Source organism: Aulonocara sp. 'chitande type north' Nkhata Bay, linkage group LG3 (genome assembly GCF_057382095.1).
Source record: "Aulonocara sp. 'chitande type north' Nkhata Bay isolate Kocher_YH1m ecotype deep benthic linkage group LG3, A_spYH_male_GT1.1, whole genome shotgun sequence".
Taxonomy (NCBI): Eukaryota; Metazoa; Chordata; class Actinopteri; order Cichliformes; family Cichlidae; genus Aulonocara; species Aulonocara sp. 'chitande type north' Nkhata Bay.
In genome coordinates this window covers 71528466-71539456 of record NC_141346.1, presented here as the reverse complement: position 1 = coordinate 71539456, position 10991 = coordinate 71528466, and the positions used below count along the sequence as shown (strand labels likewise).

Sequence of the window (10991 nt, the reverse complement as noted above, 5' to 3'; positions counted from 1 at the left end):
GATGTTTGAAACTCTTCTAAATGATTCCTTGTAAACTTCTTCAGTCACAAACAAACAGGAAGTGATGTCACATGTGTTCCTGTCCACACAGCAGAATGAGTCTATTGCTGACAGTGATGTACAAACAGAGTGAGCATTTCTGAGGCCCAAAATAAACTGAGTAGTTCACTGAATGAACAATGGACTGTGAGCTCAGTTCCTTCATCATTAGTATGGATTATATATGTATATGTATTATATTAGTATCATATATATCAGGTGCTGCTGCTTTCAGTCATTGTGCAAATGTGCTGTTTGTAAGCTTGTAAAGCTGCAGTCAGCTGAGACTGAAGAAGTCACCTGATCAGTGAGCAAACGTTTCTGAAAACGTCCAGATGAACAGAATCAACCTTTTGGGATCAGCCAGCAATGCAGCATCATTGTTGTTCAGCTTCAGAGGTTTGCAGGAATGAACTGATGACCAGAAACAGCTGCAAAGTCCAAGAAAATACCAGCTGGAGTTCAGCTGCATTTGAAGAAGTCAAAGAAAAGTAAGGATGGCAAAGGGCGACGTTTTCTTCCAAAGAGCTGCAAACATGGTCGACGCCTCATTAGAAGAATCATCTGGACATTTGTGAGGAACTCTAACCAAGAAAGCAACGTCACACAGATCCAACAGACAGTTTCCATGACTGCAAGTGTTGAGTGGAAAAATGCTACATTGCATTATTGCATCCTCTCACCACAGGAGGCGCTGTTGGCACCACTGATTGCTGATCAGCTGTTCTCTGATGATCTGATTGATACTGTGAATAACGGGACTCACTGAACTCTGTGACACAGTGAAGATTACAGAGTTTAACTTCACCCTTTAAGACTGACCACAGAACCAAGTCCGCCAGAGCTTTTGTTATATTTTTACATGCTGTGGAGCCATTTGTGGGAGCATTTCAAGTTGCTATACATCAATACAACTGTTATAGCCCTAATTTTAATAATATGTATGCATTAAGTCCATAGTAACTACATAAACTGCAAAAAAACCTCTGCTCATCCATCTCTGTGTGTATCAGGATACATTTGGTTCATAATACACAGAAAAATCAGAGTTATTACCTGTAATAAATGTGAAAGATTCCTGCAGTGATAACCAGGCAGGACTGAAACACATCCAAGCTGTCACCACGGTAACAGCACCGCCCATCCACAGGTGAGGGGAGGAGCAAAAAGAGGGACTTTGACCATTTTATACTAAAAACACTCAACTAATGTTTCTAATATGAAACAAATAAGCCCACATTAATGTGAGCGTTTATTAAATAATAATAATGATGATTTCCTCCTGATCTCATTTCCACAGCAGAGAAAACTGTGGTGTATATTGAGGTGGAGGGTGTGGTCTGTGGCTCAGGTGTAGAGTGAGGGTGGGGTGCACCACAGCAGCATGCTGGGACTGCTGAGGGTGGAGGAGGGAGTGATGATGACATCAGAGCTGCAGCACAGAGACCAGTGAACACACAGTCTGTTCATCTTTGCATAGATACAATATACAGCACAATATTGAATGACAGACACGCTGTGGGAGCTTCCACAGATACACTGACGTCAGCATCCAGAGTCCTCCTGCTGCTCCCCCCTCAGAGCCCCGTGATCAGCACCAACACATTCAGTTAGATGACAGAGTCCAGCTGCAGCTAGAATCAGCTCCCCTCTGTGAACAACAGCACAGCGTCAGTGTTTCACACTCAGTGAAAGGAGGAAACAGCAGAAGAACACCATGTGTGCTACGTTTCCCAGGACACACTACAAACTGCACAAATACAGAGCAGCACGTGGAAGGACCTGGAGCTGCATTTACAGAGCTGCAGACAGCGTGATGTCCTGTATGGACAGGTGGAAGGAACCAAGTCCTCAGCTGGAACACTCGTGTTTGTCCACAGACAGGAAACACAGCAGGAAACTTCCTCACAGAAGTGCAGCTCATGGATAACACACTTCCTGTCAGTCAGAATGAGGCTGCAGCCAAACACAGAAAGGTGTTTTTGTCCAGATGAGCCCAGAGAAGAAACACGAGTGTTCACAGACATCAGAAGCTCAGAGAGGTGAAACATGAGGTTGGAGTCCTCGTCAGCATCCAGAAGAGCTGCTGTGAAACCCTGAGTACTCATGACAGACTCTGATGGCACAAACACATCATGATTCAAACAGAAAGACAAACATGGAGCTCCTGATCCTCCTGCATGAGAACAAGCTGACATGAGCGCTGTGTCTGAGAGTGTCTCCCTGTCACAGTGACAATAACACAGCTGCTGCTCACAGTCATTAAACTGACCTGAGGTCAGCTGTGCTCCTTACATATGAACCATGTGACCTCACATCAGTGCTGTGGATGACTGTAGTCATAGAAGAGTAGAGCTGTAGCAGGTGGTGTGAGGAGGAGGTGGTGTATTCTAGTTAACGCAGTACTGAAACACTCCAGCAGAGGGCGCTGTTAAGTCCTTATTGTAACACAGTTACTGTGTGCAGTTAGACTTCATACATAATCTGCACTTATTTCCATCAGACATGCTGTCAGTAAATGATTGGTTTCTATTGATTCTACTTCCTGTTGACTCGTTTGATGACAGTGAAACAATCACAGCTGATTGTGTGATGATGTAAACTGTCACTGTTACATTCAGTGTGTGTGACATAATGTTAGTGCAGGCTGATAACAGCCTGGTTCTGTTAGAAACACATGAACGTGTCCATAGATCAGTGTGTGTTTAACATGAGAGCTTCAGCCCTGCTGATGTGTTCAATAAAGACATGCAGGAAAACTGATGAGACTCTGAAATAACTCTTTATATTTATAATGTAACTCTGCATCAAAAGAACAACAAAGGATCCCAGACAGGTTTCTGTGAACAAAGACCATTCTGATGTTTCTGTGTTTCTAACACTTTGACATTATTAGTAAACAGACTGCAGTGAGCAGCATTTATAAAGAGCTTCTATATAAAGATATGACAGCTGTTTGACAAGTTTATCACTCTGTGTTTGGACCTGATCAGTCCAGCTGTTTACTTGAAACATGTTCATTTACCTGTTCTGTTATATTCATGTTCTTGTCTCTGTTGAAAACACATTTTAATGTCCCTCAGATTTTTCTCCCAGATGAATAAATATAAAAATGACACAAACTGACTGCAGCTACTTTTTGTCCTTTCTGTCAAAAACCTTCATGTGACTCATGAGAGACACGTTTCAGCTGTTTGTGACAGATCAGAGGCCAACAAGTCATTTATAACACTTTCCATCATTGTTTAAAGTTCTCAGTGTTTCTGTGTTGCTGCGTATAGGATCTCCCAGCATCATCACTGTGCTGTCCAATCATTGTGTGCGAGGTTACCCTTATAGTGCGATGTGTGTTTGCACAAAGAGAAGCATGTGTGTCAAATATAAATAAGCACAGAACAGAAACAGCTGCTCGTTTCTTCTGTTTAGAGTCAAGTTAGTGTTTTGTGTCTTTGTTTGAGGCCTGATGTCGAGCAGAGGTGTGTGTAACTGCACTGCTCTGTTATATGTGTGAAGTGTGTGCTTCTCTTCAGCATCATCTTTGTCACTGCTGATTCCTTTGTGTCATCATGTGTTGAGAAGAGAGAACAGTTATAACGGAGGAGCAAAAGGAAGCCCTGAAATCTGCATCAACAAGGAAGTGTTGGCTCACCAGTGATCCCAGCAGAGCCACTGGTTTGGCTCCAGTTGTTCTAGATTCAATGATGTTGTTGCTACAGATACATGTCAGCATCTTTATTGAATTTAATATGAAGCAGAAATGGTGTCATTAGGAGAAGAAGAGGAGAACAAGTCCGGCGAGGAGGCAGCAGCTCTTAAAGATGAAACAGCAGCTCAGCCCTGAGCTCAGAGAGCTGCACATGAAAAAGCTCCTCAAGCAGATCCTGTCAGAGGTTTGTCATCAACAGGAGGAACTGTTCACATCATAGGATGAAGATGCTGTCAGCTGGATGAAGAAGGTTATTTAATGCAAACGTTCACACTGAAGTCAAATTGTTGTCGTGTTGAACAGATTCATGTACTGATCGTCTCCAGAATGTTAGAAGAGCTTCAATGAATCATTAGAAACAACTTACAGCTGCACAGCTGTGTCAAACACATCTGTGTGTCATTGTGGGATTGTTGTGTTTCTACATGTGACACACGTCTAAAACATGCACACAATCTGAACACAAACAGGGACTCATGTGTTCCCACAGCCAGATGCTGAGAGCCATTTCCTTGTAGTCCTGTGTCTACATACATGAACCATTAGATGTTATTGGAATGATTGTCAGCTCTGATAGTTTCATGTGTGTTTAGCTGGACGCTGTTTGATCCTCGACATGTTTAAAGGTGTCCAGTCCTGAGACACTGGGGCTGGAAACAGCTGTGATGTCATTGGACTGTCACACAGACAGAAGTGCATGAAGTGAGCAGCCGAGGAGCCGCTGATGTTTTGGATTCAACAGCATTTGAAAGGTCGACACAGACACATTTGCACACAGAAAGCTGAATCTGTCATATGCCACAGTGAACTCACTGTTCAGTGTTTTTCAGGAAGCTTCTTAACTGCCTCTGCTGCCAAACAAGCAGCTGATGTCCTTGAGAAGAAGCTGAAGAAGTCTTCAACAACAAATACAGGAAGTGGACTTTCAAATACTAGATTCACTTTAGACTCACAGAGAAATGACTCAACCAGCTGTGTTTGACTCTATGAAAGGTCAGTGTGTGTCTGCACACAGACTGTTGTGTTGGACTGTTATTCAGTTGTCTGCTGAATGTTTTCAAATGTCTGCATCTCAGCTGTGATGAGGCTGGGGGTCATGGGAGGCCACCGTAGCAGCCTCTTCAACATCATGACATCATCATAAATGCTGCTGGACTGTCTGATGGGCTGACGGTGAAAAAGCCGTCGGGAAGGAAACAGAAGACATTTCAGAGGCTGCAGCAGATTTCTTTGATTCGGGGCCTTTTTCAGCTTTATTGGACAGAGCAGTGAAGATAAGTGACAGCAAAGCAGAGAGAAAGGGGGCGTGGCCCGGGTCAAAGCCAGGCCAGCTGCTCTCCACCTCGTGGTCACCTGCTCATCCTAGTGAGCTCCACCAGCAGCCCTTTCACACACTTTACACTGTCAAACACTGTGTGTGGACCTCAGCTAACAACAGGCTACATTTAAGTCTGGACTACATGCTTTTATATTGTTTTTATTCCATCAGCAGCTCAACATCATGAGCAGCTTTGACATAAAGACATCAAACTCAAGCTGACTTTAAGCTACTTTTAATACAGGGGCTCAAAAACAACAACATCTTTATTATATATCAGGACAGAAAGTCGTTTCATCTCAAAGGGAAACAGCTTTATTTGGAATAACCAGCACTATCAACTGGTTTGGGATCTCCACCAGTTTCATGTCTTTGCAGCTTCTCCAACAAAGTTCCTGTAAAATCAGCATGTTTGTCTTTATTGGTTTGATAGTGATTGATTATTCAGTCCCAATCTGCTGTCATCTAAAGAACAAAATGATGTTTCTATGAGTCACAAAGCTCCAGATGTTGTCGGCTTCACAAAGAAAACAAAGAACTTAAACACAAAGTGTTTGGAGCCAAAATGTTCCCAAGCTGCTCTTTTTGAAATGGCAGAGGTACAGTGGTGTCTAACAGCACACTGTGGAAGGCAAACATGTTATTGTTGGATGAAACTTCATGAATCCTTTGTAGATTTGAGCTGTTGGAGCCTTTCTTTTCTCTTCAGGTGTACAGATGCTGAGGAGGCAGGTGAAGCAGGTGGAGCTGTTGTGATGCTGGCAGAGGGTGTGTCTTAGTAACTCTGTGAGGCAGAACTGGATCCAACATTGTGGATGTGTTGATGTTGGAGCCATTAAGAGTCTCTGGCCACACTGTAGGATTTCCCTTTGATCCACTGTGGGGGCATTTTGGAGTCTGTCAGTGAAACTCTTCATGTTTGTGTTTGACTCCAGTTTATAGAAACAGAGAAATGTGTCATGCTTTTGTTCGGCCTCCACAAATACACACATTTGTTCATTGGTTGGACTTTTTGGAAGGAGACACATTGAAAACCATGTTAATAAGATCTTGTTGTTTCCTGTGGATCCGACACAGAGAGTGGACTTCAGACAGAAAGCGTGGAAGAGATTTTAGAGGCCGTGTGTGGCAACAGGAAGTTTCTGTGTGTTTGCTGATCTTACATGTGGAAAACAACACGTGATGTTTGTGAAGTTCTACAATGATCATTGTTCTCACAGCATTTTGAGTGGGAACAGTTCAAACTGGGAGTAGTGGGAGTTATTTACTGATTGAAACAAGCTGAATGTTTCTGTGACGATGAAGATCAGCAGCTCAGCTGATCAATGAACTGACATCTATCAGTCGTTTCATGAGATGAAGTCATCAGCAGACATTTGTTCTGACTGTGTGATGAATGTCAGAAGGTCAGGGCTCTGCTTTAGTCACTGCTTGATGATCATTGGCTCATTGTTGAATCCAGGGGCCCAGTCTGACCTCTGACCTTTGCTGCAGGTCTTCTGTGTTATCTCCACTTTCATGTCTGATCTTCTGCTGTATCGTCCAAAATAAACATCTGGATCATTTCCAACACTTCAGCAGATCTTTAGTTTGGGCAGTGCAGCACAGAATAACACATATTGTACTATACTGCCCACTTCCTGATCTTATTGGATCTGTGTGTGAGGTTGGTGAAGGAAACACATGTTTACTGAGTGAGTCGCTGCCATTAGGAACTAGTTTTTATATCACAGCCTGGAAATCACACAGGACCATTTCTGCAAGTGAAAAGTCGTCATTGGAGGAAAATGATTATGTAGTTTGTGCGACTGAAGAATTGTCCCAACTACATGTGCTGCTGACCTTTGACCTTTCCTTTAGGTGCACAGAGGAGTCTGTGGAAACATCCAGAACTGAGGCAGTGCTACAGATGCTTCAAATAAAGTGGTGTATTATCCATGTTTTCTATGGATCACATCCAGTATCCTGATCTAACGAGCCCCCTTTGTGTGGATTTTAGAGCCTCTGACTTTTGCTGCATCTCATTTCAAGCACAAGAGCAAGAAGTGGATGAAGAAATGGGGCGAGTGGGGTCAGTGTGGTGCACGTCAGCTGTGCTCACACATGCTTTCACAAAGAACATGTGTGTTCATCGGCAGCATTAAGGTGCACTTTAGTCTTCATAATAATAAAGTATTCTGACTTTATTCTTCTGAATCCTCACAGTCATGTTGCAGCTCTGCTCTGCTTTAAGAACATGTTCTACCAGGATGTTACTTTCCTAAACGTGTTCTCCAAATGTTCCAAAGACTTTGTTCTTGTCAGAGGTAGTGTCGTGGATGAGAGAAGGAGGACCCAAACGCTGGACTCACAGGCAGGTAGGTGAAGGTGGATGTTTATTGCCGAAGGAGTGAGCAAACAGTACAGAGGGAGGAAATGGCTGGCTGACTGAATGAATGAATGAATGACCAAAGGACTGACTGACTGAACATACAGACGACATAGACATCAGACGTACATCATCAATGACCCGACACTGAATGGGTAGAACAGAGGGCTTAAATACACAGACTGGTGATAATGATGATAATGAGAGAACGGTGAGTACACAGCTGAACATAATGAACTAATGATAATGGGAAGAGGACTGAACATAATGCACACAGACCAAGGCTAACACAATAAAACAGGAAGTGGAACAGGCAGTAGATAAACAGTGAACGTGAACTGAAAATACTGGGTCACCGACCCAGGAACCCTGACAGTACCCCCCCCTTCAAAGGCCGGCACCCGACGGCCAAAAGAAAAAGAACCAGAACAGGGTGGGCGGAGGGGGCCCAGGACGGAGGGACGGAGTCCACACAGAGACAGTTCAGGTGGGTGGCCACGTGGCCCGAGGCCGAGACGAGACAGGTCAGGTGGGCGGCCACGTGGAAGGCAGCAGCGACCACTGAGCCGGTCCGGTAGGTGGCTGCGGCGGTCGAGACGAGACTGTTCCGGTGGACCGACCGTGCGGAAGGCAACGGCGGCGGCGAAGGAGACGACGGAGCAGTTCAGGGGGCCGACCGCGTGGAAGGCAGCGGCGGCTCTCCAGTGTTAGGCGTGCTGGCCACGGCCCGGTGGGCACAGGACCAGACGAGGCCGGCCCAGGCGACGACGGGGCCGGACCAGGCGAAGCACAGGCTGGAGCTGCAGCAGGTGAAACAAAAGCCAAAGTCGAGGCTGGGCCAGACGAGGACGAAGACTCTGAGGCTGGGCCAGACGAGGACGGAGGCTCTGAGGCTGGAGCCGGACCAGGCGGAGCAGAAGCAGAGGCCGACGCCAGACCAGGCGACGTTGAAGGCGATGCAGAGGCCGGGCCGGGCGTGGGTGCAGCTGAGGCAGAGGCCGGGCGTGGGTGCAGCTGAGGCAGAGGCCTGACCAGGCGTGGGTGCAGCTGAGGCAGAGGCCTGACCAGGCGAAGTTGAAGCCTCTGGCTGGAGACAGGCCGGGCCAGCGGGTGCGGAAACCCCTGGCTGAGAAGCAGGAGAGCTCACAGCTGGCTCTGGGTGCTGTGGCTGCAGGTCCGGGAACCGAACAGGATGGTGGACAGGCGACTGGGAAACAGGAGGCGACTGGACTGACTGGACAGGGGACTGAGCTACAGGAGGTGACTGGGGGACAGGAGCAGACTGGACTGACTGGACAGGGGACTGAGCTACAGGAGGTGACTGGAGGACAGGAGGGGACTGAGCTACAGGAGGTGACTGGAGGACAGGAGGGGACTGAGCTACAGGAGGTGACTGGAGGACAGGAGGGGACTGAGCTACAGGAGGTGACTGGACAGCAGGTGAGTGAACTGACTGAAGGGAAAGCTGAACAGCAGGTGAGGGAACTGACTGGAGTGGAGATGCTAAGGGAGGAACAGAGGCAGGCGTGGCTGACGACGGAGCTGAGGTTGGTGTGGCTGATGGCTGAGCTACAGACTGGGCTAGACAGGGAGATAAAGCTACAGCCTGGGCTAGTAAAGCTGGTGCCTGAGCAGGGGACACTTCAGCCAGCCTAACCAGGGATAAAGCTAGTGCGTGAAAGGCTGGATCAGGTGGTGGATGAAGTGGTGGACTGATTGGCTCTTCCGTGCTTCCAGAGCGTGAGGGCACTGGCTGGAGAGCCTCAGCTGAGTCTCTAGGGGGGTCAGGCCGGATCCTGGCCGCCCTCAGCCTAGGTGCTGGGACAGGCACGGGAGGTGGCTGGACACTAGTGATGTGACGTTCTGTATCGGGGCTTCGAAGCGTGTGTCGAGTAATGGAGGGGGCGTTTCCGCGAAGCGCGTATCGAGGCTTGCTTCATTTATGGGAGGAGCTGAAAATGATGACGTCCGAAGCCTCGCTGCCCGGCTGTACCACGTGACTGGTTCATGAAGCGGTTCGAACTTTGCCGCAAATAATCATTTTCCACACTGCCAGTATAAATATACACAGTACACTGCATCACTACAATATACATGTTTTACACACTCCTTTTGTTGTTGACATTTACAGGCTGTGTGCAAAATGCCACACTCTTCAAATTCATGCCAACTAATATTTTTACGTCCAGTAGGTGTCCTGCTAGAGCAAATGAAGCTTCAAGAAGCTTCGCGTTGGGGTGAACCAATTGGATGAAAAGCATCAGTGCTTCATGAGGCTTCATCTGCCCATCACTACTGGACACCAGTCACCCCCACCCGAGGAACAGAGGTGGGTGTGGAGGTATACGGGGTCACAGCTGCCCTCGTCCTGGGTGCGGGCACAGGTGTGGGTGTCGGCTGACTGACAGGAGTGGAAATGATGACTGGGCGAGTGATACTGACAGGTCTATCTGGATTTATTCTGGTCCTTCTGCCACCACTATTTACAGTCTTTGACTGAACAGTCTTTGGGGGAGCAGAGCAGAAAAAATCTTCCCAGTCCACTTCATCCTCTAGGAGGGAAACATCCCATGAATCAGAAAAGAGTCTATTGTGTGTTTTAAGTGAATAATCAGATGGTGAGTGCGAAAAACAGTCACTGGAGCTCACCATCGGGAGTTGCTGGAAATAGTCCTTGTTATGGCGACGTGTGCGCCGCTTTCTCCGGGAAGAGGCAGTGGGCGGGGTACACAGCCGAGCCTCTGGCACGGGAGCCTCCATTGAGCCGAGGTGGGAGGCGGAGCCACCGTGCCATGGCGAGGTTGAAGGTCCGGTGAGTAAAATGGCTGGTGGGCGAGCGAGGAGCGGAGCAGCGGAAGAGCGAGCGGCCGAAGCCTGGCCTGTGACGCCCACTCTCCGCGGCGAATGCTCCGATGCAGGTGAGGCAGCAGGTGGAGGACCGCGGCGTCTCCGAGGCCCGCCCAGAGCCAGGCGAGTCCCCTCAAAGACGTGCTCCCTCTCTGAGAAGAGCCGCTGTTTCCACCTGAGCTTCTCCGCCCAAATGGAGAGCGCTACGTCCTGCCGCTCGAAAAGGTCCGAGTCCGCTGGGTCCACAACGCGTGGTCGGGTCATTGTGTCAGAGGTAGTGTCGTGGATGAGAGAAGGAGGACCCAAACGCTGGACTCACAGGCAGGTAGGTGAAGGTGGATGTTTATTGCCGAAGGAGCGAGCAAACAGTACAGAGGGAGGAAATGGCTGGCTGACTGAATGAATGAATGACCAAAGGACTGACTGACTGAACATACAGACGACATAGACATCAGGCGTACATCATCAATGACCCGACACTGAATGGGTAGAACAGAGGGCTTAAATACACAGACTGGTGATAATGATGATAATGAGAGACCGGTGAGTACACAGCTGAACATAATGAACTAATGATAATGGGAAGAGGACTGAACATAATGCACACAGACCAAGGCTAACACAATAAAACAGGAAGTGGAAAAGGCAGTAGATAAACAGTGAACGTGAACTGAAAATACTGGGTCACCGACCCAGGAACCCTGACAGTTCTA

The 10991-nt window shown here is 47.5% G+C and overlaps 1 protein-coding gene across 4 annotated transcripts in view; it reads left to right on the top strand.

Moving 5' to 3' along the window:
* LOC147336918 (protein NLRC3-like) overlaps nucleotides 1-10991 on the top strand; it is a 1139417-nt gene that overhangs the window by 797126 nt on the left and 331300 nt on the right. For 2 of the 4 annotated variants that reach the window (XM_086287106.1, XM_086287112.1), the window contains one exon: nucleotides 1-55. This exon is cut by the window's left edge and continues 650 nt beyond it. The exons of the other annotated variants lie outside the window; for them this stretch is intronic. The gene's annotated coding sequence lies outside the window, so the exon portion shown is untranslated. Of the gene's footprint in view, nucleotides 56-10991 lie in introns of those variants that run through there. 4 annotated transcript variants of the gene reach the window in all.